Source organism: Arachis ipaensis, chromosome B9 (assembly GCF_059453495.1).
Source record: "Arachis ipaensis isolate K30076 ecotype BB chromosome B9, ASM5945349v1, whole genome shotgun sequence".
Taxonomy (NCBI): Eukaryota; Viridiplantae; Streptophyta; class Magnoliopsida; order Fabales; family Fabaceae; genus Arachis; species Arachis ipaensis.
In genome coordinates, this window is record NC_142444.1 from 28,529,865 (window position 1) to 28,542,699 (window position 12,835).

Here is a 12,835-nt window from a genome sequence, read left to right on the forward strand (position 1 = left end):
TAGATTTAGAAGACCTAATGAATCTCGCAAAGCAAAGATTAAGTTCGCATTGTCACTTGTTCTTTTGATAGGGAAGGCTTAGTCTATTGTAGAAATAAAACTGGCCAGATTGGATATTTACTTCCTATTTTTCATTCACCTTCACAATTCACCATTGCTTGAAAGAACTCTAGAAAATTAGTTACTTAAAAACAATATCAAATCCAAGGCTAAAGAGTTGAGCATCTCTCCTTTGGACTATAATTATATTGTTATCTGTTCTAGTGTCAAGGATGTCGATAGCACCTGTATCTAATACCACATTAATTAAGAAACATAACGCTAAAAATCAGTAGCAAAATTCAATATAATAGGACACTGGATCCTTCCAAAAGGGTTGAATTCCTTCATTGAGGTGGCGGCATCTGGCTATAGGAAGGTGGTGGAGGCATTGAGGGTTGAGGATATGCCATAGGTCGTCCATCGTGTTGTTGTAGCGGCAGTGGTTGTGGTCGCCAAACAGGTGGTTGACTTACCATTCCTGTTGGTGGTGGAAGAGCCGAAACAGCTTGTGGAGGTGGCTGGAATTGCTGAACCTGAGGTGGGGGCATTCCAGGCGGGAGTCTAGGCTGCTGTTGATGCCATGCTGGTTGCCCTGCTCTTGGCATTGGCTGAAATGCTGCTGCTTGAGGGGGGGGTGGTGGTCGGAAGGCAGGAATGGGAGGTGGAGTAACTCCATTAGCAGAGGGGTGAGGAGGCACCAGAACAACAATGGTACCATTAGCCTAAGCAACATTGGCGAGTGTAGGAGGTGCACTAGCGAATCTCGTATGAGGCCTACTCTTCTGGGCTGTGGGATTGCTTGCAGCCAAAACTCTTTCTGGATCATACACAAAACATAAGAAATAGGAGAAACAAAAGAAATATGTTTAATTACAGAATTAAAATTATTACAATTTTATGAACCTAGGTTTGAAGTACACCAAATTCAAACTTCTTTTACTTTTATGTCTTGATTCAAACTGTGACTAATAATTATTTAAAATGTTCATTTATTTTGTGATTTTTGGAGATAATAAATTGGCAAAGTTCAATTTTTTTATGATGTATATAAACTTGTATATTTGATTTTACTAGTTCTATTGGTATTAAAGTTGGTTATGATGGTAATGGTAAAAAGTTATCAAAGTCTAAAGCTTAGCAATATAGAAAATCTTTTTTTTTTGGACAACCCTTGTTTTGATAAAAATGCTGAAGGTGAAAAAAATTATGGAAAGAAGAAAAATTTAGGAACGGAGCACCATTTTAATTTTAAGAGCTGAAACTAATGTATGACTCTTAGATAAAATATTTATCGCTGTGTTTTTCTTTTTTTTTTTTGTATGCTTAATGACATATGAGAATTGTTCTAAAAACTTAACCCATTTGACCTGCCTCTTTATTTAGCATGCGCCTTGTCCTTTTTAAGTATTCATGATCACTATGAATTACTAATTCTTTGGGGAACAAATAATGTTGCTAGTTTTTCATTACGTTCGAAACTCTTATCTCTTTAGTTTAAAGCTGTTTATTTACATTTGTTTAGAAGTGTGTTTTAACTTTACCTAAGATATCACAGAAAATATTTTCAAAAGCTTTTTAATGTCAATTTAAATCTCAGAAAGTATGTTTTAATATTTGTGTATGTCATAATATGTTTTAAAGAAATTAATAAAAAACTTTCGAACTTTCTTTGACATATTCCGCTACATATTTAAGCCTTGAAAAATTTTTAAGTTTTTATTTAAGATTCAAGAAAATTTAAAAAAAAAATGATTCATTACCTCCATCTCATAATCTTATGCGTGTTTACCGATTTCATACCCAACAACTAAATACCTCTTCTTGTAGCAAGTTCGCACTACACAAGTTCTGGGAGATAGTGGCGGTTGGCCAACCGCTCCAAAAGTGTTTAGAAGTTTCCATGTGTTTTGCTTGTTCGAAGCCTTCAAATAGCTGTAAAAGCCAATTGCCCTCCAAAAATGAGGTTCTCATACCTTCTGAAGCATTGTATCTATATCATTAGTTGATGTAGAGAACATCTCCAGTTCCAAAGTACTATCTCACAAAATGGATAACGCTCACAATCTCTATCTGTCATCTCCATCATAATTAATACCCAAAACATTCCCCATGCCTCCTCTACCTTGAAACATGTTCATTTCTACTACCTTTTGCCTTGTTTTCCATTAGGAAACCAGGATTAGGAGCTTGCTGCCTAAAGAGCTTATTTTAAAGCTCTTACTGTCCATAGGTTTCCAAGCCTATGCTAGTTCCAGCTAAGAATCTTCATTGTGACCAGTAGGGCTGCCCCTGCTGCTTCTACTGTAACTGAGTTGAAAATGTTGTGTAGCTTCTTTGATTGAGATTTCTCATGTGCAAAAATGTTGTCACTATCCTTGTCAATCTTCCTTTTACCATGCTTACAGGTACATCATACTGATGTACCTCTTACCTTGCCATCTTTTTCCATTTCTTGAAAGTTCGAACAGACTTTTGGGATTTATGGGGTTTGTCATTGTTGGTCTCTTCGTTGTTCTGCTCTTTTTCTTTTTGGTCAAATTTTTGCTTTTTTGGTTATTCATTCTCGGATTCTTATGATCTGTTGCAACTCTTGATTTTTCTACTTCTCATTAGATCCCATCCTTTATCCCTTTGAACCCTGCCTATAAACATGAAATACATTTGAAAAAGACACAATACAGTAAAATGTGTGCAAATAACTTGATAATAACCTCTATGCTTTTGCGCACTGTAACACCCTACCACACAAAGTCTTATGATTAAGTCATAAAACAGAGGTGGTGAGCCATTACGATCTCTAAAAGTAAAATTATATATATATATAATGTAGTTTGAAAAAGGTTTTATAATTAGGAGCCTTTGAAGAAAAGGGGTAAAGCAAAATCGTTATTTTAAAAAGCGCAACACTCACGAAATGACAGCGTATACAGAGCAAGGTAAGTATAAGCTATCATGGTAACAAACAAAAGAGTTCCAAAATACAGCTAACAAAGCTCAAGACTCGGCTCACGAAGATAAATCGGCCAGAGAACATATTTATATAAGAGGACCCAAAAGAACCCAAAATACAAAGTTTACAGAACCTGTTTCTCCAAAATCACCTCTAAGAGGAAGTTAATACATCATATACATAATTAGTGGAGATAATAAGTAGCTACATATATACATATAACCAAAATAAGCCCTAAAAGCACAAAGATCTTTGAAATCAGATTCCAGCATGCCTCAGCGAGGTGCCTTACGTCCTACATCTGAAAATCACAAAATATGTATGGGGTGAGAAACAAAGGTTCTCAGCATGGTAACAGTGCCCATATATCTAACATATAATGTCTTGGAAAAGCCAAAGGCAATCTTAGAACTTCCGTTATATGAATTAAATCTTATAAATAAAACTAAACCATAAAATAAAATAGGACTAGCTAAGGGTCTTCAGTCAATCTAAAACTCCCCTTTCCAACTCCTCTGAACCTCCCAACCACCACCGAAATCAATTGTTACAAATACAATTATTACATACAAGAAAAATCACAGGTAAAAAGCACATACAGCAAATAAACAGGTAACAAATAGTTTATGCAATCAATTAGGCAATTCAAATAAGGCATACCAAACAAACACATAGATGCATATCATGCATGCCTGTACTATTGGCTGATGAGTCTCATCTGTTGGTTATAAAGCCAACCCGACAAGTTCTAGTAGCTAACCATTGGACTGTCCCTCTTTCGTGTATCCCTAACTCGAGTAATTCTCAATCATAATCATATAACACCCACACTGGTGTTTATCCACGGGGGCGAGCTCATCCGAAACTCTCACAGTGTCCGGCCACACTTACGACATAGGGTCAATAGAGTATCGAGTCTCAACTTAGAGCACGTGGTGGCTAGCCACTGCTTTCACCCAGGAAAACTTATATCTCAGATATTTGGAAGCACAACAATCACATTATCAATCAACAATTATATAGCCATAATTCAATATCAATATAGCCATTCAGCTCATAGCATAATTCATAATCAGCCATAATTCATTACCAACACAGCCATCCGGCCCATATCATAAACAGCACTTCCACCATCATCATCAGTAAACTTTTATGATCAATATCAAGTTACCTTCCTCACTGCCCTCATCATACTTCATTACCCAAAAACAACCTATCAGGCTTTAGAAAGAGAAAATAGGGTTTTAAAAGCTGGAGGAATGTCTTAGAAATCAAAAATTAAAATTTGGAAGAAATTAGGGCTCTGTGTACGCGAACCATGTCACGCATACGCGGGAACACAGTTTTTCTCAAGATGCGTACGCATCCCTTGTCCACATATGCAAGTACACTGGACAGAGACGAATGTCCGCATACACAGCCGTGTGCCCGCGTACGCGAGGTCCCATTTGGCCTATGATGCGTACGCGGCACCTGCCCGCATACGCATGCACACCAAACAGAAACGAATGGCCGTGTAAGATGGGGATTCGCGTACACATGTATAGCAGAAGCTTCAAAAAGCTGTTAAATCCAAGATTTCAGTTTTGTACCCCAAACTTTGATCATGTATAACTTTCTTGTTTCAAAACATTTTTCCTCTGTTCTTCGAACGGCATAAACATCTCGAACCAAAATTTTCTTTCTAAAAAAGTTTGATACAAATCGAAGGTCCAGAGACCAAGTTATGCTCTGCCAAAGTTGGGTCAAAATCATAGTTTTCATAAAACTTAATAAATAAACATACCAATTCCAACCCTTTTAAAATCAACCCCAAACCTTAGCCATTCAGCATCAAACCACTCTCAACTCATATTTTCAACTTTCTTATTCAATCCACAACCCACCAATCCTCCACTTTTAACCAATCTCAAATCAATAATTCAATTTCAAACAACATACCATATCAAACATCATTCCATATCTCAAGTTCTAACAGTACTCAATTTCATCAACCACTATACATACAAATCAATATCACATTCAATTAGATACTCATCAAGAAGATCTTCAGTCGCAACCTCCAAACATTAATCACATAATCAATACAATCCATTTCAACCAACCATCAACATTAACAATTCAATTCCTATCCTAGGGTCACTAGCCTAAGTTTTCACAATACATTATACTTTAGATACGAGAAACCGAAACCATACCTTGGCCGATTCCCTAATCAAACCCAAAACACTTTCAATTCACTTTTTCCTCAAACTTTCAAGGCTCAACATCTCCTAAACATATTTTTCGGTACCAAAAACCCACTCTAAGCTTCCAAGACCTCAATTAAGCTCCAATATCACAAGTTTTGACCTCCAGTTGATTTTCTTACCAACAACATTCAATCTAAACCATATATATCACTATAATTAATCTCTAAACTCAAAATCTCAACAATTTCACAAGAGAGTTAGGGTTCTTACCTTTCCCACAGCTCAAGTGAGTCACACCCAATAAAACTCGCAAGCTAATTCGAACCTAAACACCGAAATTAAACAATTTTTAACATAATTGTTCATTAAATTCAAAATTTAGGGAGGAGGAAACTGAAACACAGAAGTGCTTTCCATACCTTATAATATATTGGGCTTTGTAGAGCTCAACGTTGTGGTCGCGTGGCCATAAACAGTGCGGCGATTGGAGCTCCAGATCAAAAGTTATGTGGATTTAATTATCAAGTGAGGGTTTATGTTTTTGGAAGAGTGTTCTTCCCTTGTATGTATGGTTTCAGCGTGCTTGCTGAATGAGGGAGAGAGTGAGCTGAAGCTCACTAAGTTAAGTGGGTTAGTTGGGCCCACGAGCCCGTTTTGGGCCTGGTTCGACTAATTTGGCCCGTTCGACTCAATTTTGGACCAAATTCTTTAAAAATTAGTGTCAAAATTCTTGTTTTAATTTACTCTATCACATTAAACTATAAAATTCTATTTTCTAATTTTTCTGATTAAATATTTATTAATCAGTCGGGTTTTACATGCAAAAATTGACACGGTAAAATGAAATTTATCAAACCCATTACGGGATGCAGCGTGGTTTGGACAAAGACTAAGGTATACTTAACTCCATTATGTTACGTAGGCATGCCCTCATTTGTTATCCCTAATATTCAAATCATTATATTCGAGTCATAAGTCCATGATAATAAGGTGGTACGACTCTCAAGATGGATTATAATACATAAATATACATATAAGTTGAAAGGAAGTATTAAACTAGAAGCCTAAAAATGAGTAAAATAAAATCACAAATCGAAACACTCATGTATCGATAAAACAGAAGATAAAGCGCGTTTGGAAAGTGATATAGAGATAAAGAAGTAAAGAAGGATAAGATAAAGACATGATATAAATATATAATATAAGTAATTAGCCACTAGTCGCGACCTGCGAAGTTTAGGCCAGCTAGGATACAGAATAAAATCAGTTTGACAACAATATCTCCTATCTCTCCCAAAAGATACATAAAGGCCTCTATAGGCAAGTTTTCAAAAGGCATGAATACATAATATAAGTTTTTCAAAATAAGTACAAGGAGATTATAAACAAAAGTAAAGCAGAATTCAATGATCTTCGTCATCTTTCAGATGAATCACAACTCACTGCTGAGCACCTTGACCTACATCTGAAAAATAAGAGATATATATGGAATGAGAACCACCCCGGATCCATAGGTTCCAAGTATGGTAAAAGTGCCAAATAAATACTGCATAAGTGAAATCTGAAAGGGTCAAAGGGTTTAAGTGCCTGGTCACAACTTGCGTCGAAGGGTCAACAGAATCTCGGATCTCAACAAGGAACAAGTGGAGCCGACCCACTGCATCTACCCAAAGAAATCTGAAACGTAGATAATTTCTCAAATCTCAAATCATTCTCTACCAGGAGCAAGTGAGGGCGAATCTCTGCATCTATCCCAAGAGATTCAAACCAAGTCCGGAGCAAGTGGATCAATGCCTCTGCATCTACCCAGGCCAGTATATCACAATCAGAATCATGTTCAATATCAATCTCACAATCATTATCATTCTTTTTATCAATCTCATCTCAAATCATATTCAATCTTAATTAAACTCATCCATCATCATCCATTCATCTTCACAATCAATCATCGCATTCATTCTCATCATACATCATCTCATAATTTGTTCCTCTCATTCAATTCACTAACTCATCTCATTAATTCTCAATTCTAACTCCTCTATCCTTAATTACATCGGCTCTATACTCTTATCGAGGTTTATAAAGGGTTAGAAGGCTAAAAGAATGGTTAAAAACTAAAAAATTCACTTTTCAGAAAAATTGACAAAGTCGCGTACACATGCACATGCTTGCGTTCGCATGAGTGTAAATTTGACAAAGTCGCGTATGCATGTACATGTTCGCATACGCGGATGGTTTGGGCAATGGGATTCGCTCACGTAGCGTACGACGTCCGTGTACGCAAGTTTGCAATTTTGGCACTTCTGCATACGCATTGCCTCCCTCTGCGTATGTGGGAATCTGGTCAGTGCGCAACTTCCACATCGCGTGGCACATCTGCGTACGCATAATGTTGCATAATTTCAAAATGCTGATAAGTGAAATTTTCAATTTTTGAACCCAATTTTTAAACCTTCATATCTTTTTGTACAAAATTCATTTTTCATCCATTCTTGAACCGTTGGAAAGATCGATAAATAAATTTTCATAAAAATCTAGTTTTGTAAAATTTTCAATATCGAGGACTGAGTTATGGCCCGCCGAAGTTTATGAATAATCTGTTTTTACTAAAAAGTCGAATTTACCAATTTTCCAAAAATTCACAAGCCTCAGCCATTTTCAATCAACAAAATGAACCCAAACCAACTCAATTCACATATTCACACTCAACCAAATTCAAAACCTACATCATTTATTTATTTCAACTCAAATTCTATCCACTTGGCATCTCAATCCTCAATTCCCAATATCCTATCAATAATTCCAACTTTTCATACATTCATGATCAAATTCCATTTAATTTCAAACATCATTCACACAATACATTCAGCAACTTACCATGGCCTCCGGCCAAAAATTCACAACATCTGGTCGAATATTCATCAATTCAACATATATATAACTCATAATTGCATAATTCACTACCCAACACCAATTCCAACAACACATCAACTATGCATCATCACACTATTCTCATCTAAATCATTAATTATCACAACATATTATCCACACATATTAAATCCATAAAAAAACACAATTCAAACGTAATCCTAGGGGCATCTAGCCTAGGATTTCATACTACATTATATGGAACTTAAATGAAACTAAAACCGTACCTCTTTGGAAGTCAAAATCAAAATTTCTACTTGTGAAATTTCACTAAGTCTCCGCTCCAAACTCCACCGAATGCTTCCACAAGCAATTTCCAAGTCCCAAATGTGTACCCAAAAGCACCCAATACTCTAATATACACAATTTCATACATATATCAACTTAGGGTTTATAAAATTCATGAATCACAAGGGTATGAGGATTTCTTAGCTTAACCCACAAAATTGATTAATGAAACTCACCAACGGCACATACTAGAGCACTCATAAACAACCAAAATCACAAAATTTCTCAAAACCCAAAGCTTAAACTCGAAAATATAATATACTGTGAAAATGGGGTATAAGAACTCAAAAATCTTACCAATCTTTTTGGATATAAATGTAGAGGATGACGAGGGTTTCACGTAGCCGTAAACTGTGCGACAATCGGAGCACCATAGAGAAATTTATGGTGGATTGAATGTTTTAAAGGTTAGGGTTTCTCTCTTCTCCCTTCTCTTCATTCATTTTAGCATTGGAACATAAATGAATAGGGTGGTGGTGCTGAAATGGCTTTAGTAAGGGTATATATATGCTGTGCTTTGGCCTAATTTGGGCCCAGTTCATATATATGGCCCGTTGGGTCCAATTTTTTGCCAAAACTTTTAAGATTAGCGTTTTAATGTGAGTTTTAAATATTTTTTTCATCTCAATTACAAATTTTAATTTTTAACCTTTCTCACTCATAATAAATTTTCTCAATTGCAGTACTGGACAAATTTCAGCCGGTAAATTCCCAGTGTGCATTTTTACGCAAAAAAAACAATATTTTCTGACTAAAAAAATTCACTGAGTCCAAATATCATATTTAAATTATCAAATTACGATTGCTAAATTTGCTAACCATTTTGTCCATATTTAATTAATTACATAATTAATTACGATTTGACTGAGTTTTATATCATACCCACCTTATTTAAAATTTTGTCCTCAAAATTTAGTTACCTGTAAATAATTGTGGATAGTCCTTCCTCATATCGACTTCCAACTCCCAAGTATGTTCCTCAATGACTATCGACTCTAAGCTACCTTAACCAAGTGAACTTCTTTTCCACGGAGCTTTTTAACACTCGCATCATCAAAACGTATCAGGGCAATTTGAAAAGTCAAATTCTCTCTCAATTGAACTGATTCGGTCTCCAATACATGAGACGCGTCTGGAGTATACTTCCATAATAGTGAAACGTGGAACATGTCATGCAAGTTCAAAAGATTTGGTGGCAAAGCCACTTGATACACCACGGAACCAACCTTCTTCAAGATTTCAAATGGACTAATGTATCGAAGATTTAACTTCTTTGTTTTAGTTTCTTGTCCAATGCCCGTCGTGAGAGTAACTCTCAAGAAAACATGTTCACCCCTCTTCAAATTCTAACGGCTTTCTTCGTTGATTCGCAGAACTCCTTTGACGATTTTATGCAGTGAGAATTCTACTTCTCATCTTCTTGATTTTCTCCATCATCTCAGCTACCAATTCAGGACCTAGCACACTTGATTCTCCAGGTTCATACTAACCAGTGGCGGAACTTGAAACAAAATTTGAGGGGGGGAGGGCAGATAGAAAATAATTGTCAAAATATTTTTGATATGGACCCCATTTAAGATAAGCTCGTCTAATCTCATCTCCCTGGTTTGGGTGATATTGCCAAATTTAAAGCTGTTTTTCAAGATCTTGTTCCAAAAAGTTAAGGTTAAAGTCATCAGATGTAACTTTTTAAACTTTTGAAGGTTATATCTCACTTTCTTCGTGATTCATTAAAGTAGAAGAACTATCTACAGGTGTTGATATTGTAAAAGTTATATGTTCTCCTTCTTAATCAATTCTTTGATTTTTCATTATTATTTTATATAAAAATTTTAATATATATCCTGTAAAATATGTAAAGAAGAAGTTAGAAGAACAAATATTAAAATTTATAATATTTATTGAATTTTTTTTATCAATTTATACAAATACAATAATATTAATACTTATTGAATATTCTATTTTTTTTATCATATAAAAAATTAAATTAAATAAATAGTAAAATATAAAATAATATTAAATTAAATAAATAAAAAATATCTAATTTTTTATATTTGAACTTAAAGATAGAGAGAGTGTTGTTTATTGAACTTATTAGATAGTTTAAGTCATAGTAAAGTATTTAAGTCAATTGAACTATTTTTTATCTTTTGAAAAAGTACTATTAAGTTTTTTATAAAAAGTTTGGGGCCCCCTTATCTGAACTAAGCTCCGCCACTGGTACTAACACAAAGGTGATTAGCACTTCCCGTCCATGCAACGCTTTATAAGGAGCCATCCCTATGCTCGCGTGATAAGTATTCTTATAGGCAAACTCCACTAATGGCATATACCTATCCCAACTGCCGAGTTGATCCAACACACATGCTCTCAACATATCCTCTAAGGTTTGAATTGTTCTCTCGGATTGTCCATCCGTTTGTGGATGATAAGCGGTACTCAGACACAACCATGTGCCAAACGCCTTGTAAAAGGCTCCTCAAAACCTCAAAGTGAAACCGGGATCACGATCCGATACAATTGTAGTCGGCACATCATGTAATCTCACAATCTCCTTAGTATATACTCTCGCCAATTCATCTAAGGAATACTTCATTCGAATAGGTAAAAAATGAGCTGATTTAGTCAACCAATCTACAATCACCCAAATCGCATCAAATCCAGCTCGTGTCATTGGTAAACTGGTTATGAAATTCATAGTGGTGCCTTCTCATTTCCATTGTGAAACCTCTAATAGTTGTAACATGCCAAACGACTTCTGATGTTCAATTTTCACTTTCTGACACGTCAAACACTTAGCTACATACGCCGCCACGTCACTCTTCATTCCGGGCCACCAAAACATTCTTTTCAAGTCATGATACATTTTAGTAACTCTAGGATGAACGGAAAATCCACTCTTATAAGCCTCAGACAATACTTCATTTCGCAAGTTTTCCACACTTAGTACGCAAATTCTCTCCTTGTACCTCCAAATTCCTTCCTGATCCTTTTTAATCTCTTCCTATTTTCCTTGTCCCACAGTCTTTAACATTTTTTGTAACTCTTCACTCTCTTCTAATTTCTTAATCTCAATCTTAAAGTCACTCGTGATTTGCAAATGGTTCAAACCCACAACTTTGGCCACATCCTCCACTCCTAACCTTAAACTCGCAAACTTACTTAATAATTCCTCTTCCTTGAGCATCATCCATGCCACACTCAAAGACTTCCTACTCAAGGCATCCCCCACCAATTCGCCTTTCCGGGATGATAATTCAAGTCAAAATCGTAGTCTTTCATCAACTCCATCCACCTTCTCTGCCTCATATTCAACTCTTTTTGACAAAAAACATACTTCAAACTCTTGTTGTCAGAGAAGACACTAAACTTTAACCCCTACAAATAGTGTCTCCATATCTTTAAAGCAAACACCACAGCTGCTAGCTCCAAGTCATGCGTCAGATAATTCACTTCATGCAGTCTCACTTGCTGTGAGGCACAAGCCACTACGTTACGATGTTGCATCAACATGCAACCTAAACCCTTTAGTGATGCATCGCAATAAACTTCGAACGGTTCTTCGGCTCGGGTAGGATAAGTACTGGTGCTGAAGTTAATCTTTCTTTCAAGGTCTAAAACTCTCTTCGCACTCCGGCATCTACACAAACGGAACTTCCTTTCGCGTCAACTTTGATCTCGACAAGGCAATTTGTGAAAATCCTTTAATGAACCTCCTATAGTATCAAACAAATCCTAAGAAACTTTTGATCTCAGTTACGGTCGTCGACCTCTTCCACTCAGTCACTGCCTCAATCTTAGATGGATCCACTACAATTCCATCCTTACTTACCACGTGACCTAAGAACTTTACTTCTCTTTTCCAAAATTCACATTTCGAAAGCTTCGCATATAATTTCCTCTCTTTCAAGATTTGCAACACAACTCTCAAATGCCCTTCATGATCCTCTTCAATTTTTGAATACACCAGTATGTCATCTATAAATACTATCACAAATTTATCCAAAAAGGGTCAGAATACCCGGTTCATTTAATCCATGAACACAACAGGGGCATTCGTTATCCCAAAAGACATCACACGTACTTATAGTGACCATAGCGAGTTCGGAACATCGTCTTAGGAATGTCAGCTTCTTTCACTCTAATTTGACCACCTGACCTTAGGTCGATATTTGAAAACAGGCTAGCTCTTTGTAACTGCTCCATCAGATCATTAATTTGTGGTAAAGAGTATTTGTTCTTCACTGTTACATTATTCAACTGTCTGTAATCAATGCATAACCTCATGCCTCCATCCTTCTTTTTCACTAGCAACATAGGCGCTCCCCACAAAAAAACACTTGGTCGAATGAAGTTCTTCTCTATCAAATCTTCTAATTGCTTCTTTAACTCCACCAATTCCAAAGGTGCCATCCGATATGGTGCAATTGACACC

General features: G+C 36.0%; 1 pseudogene; it reads right to left on the reverse strand.

Moving 5' to 3' along the window:
• Nucleotides 1-386: 386 nt before the first annotated feature.
• Nucleotides 387-11,074, reverse strand: LOC107615312 (uncharacterized; annotated as a pseudogene).
• Between the last annotated feature and the right edge of the window lie 1,761 nt (nucleotides 11,075-12,835).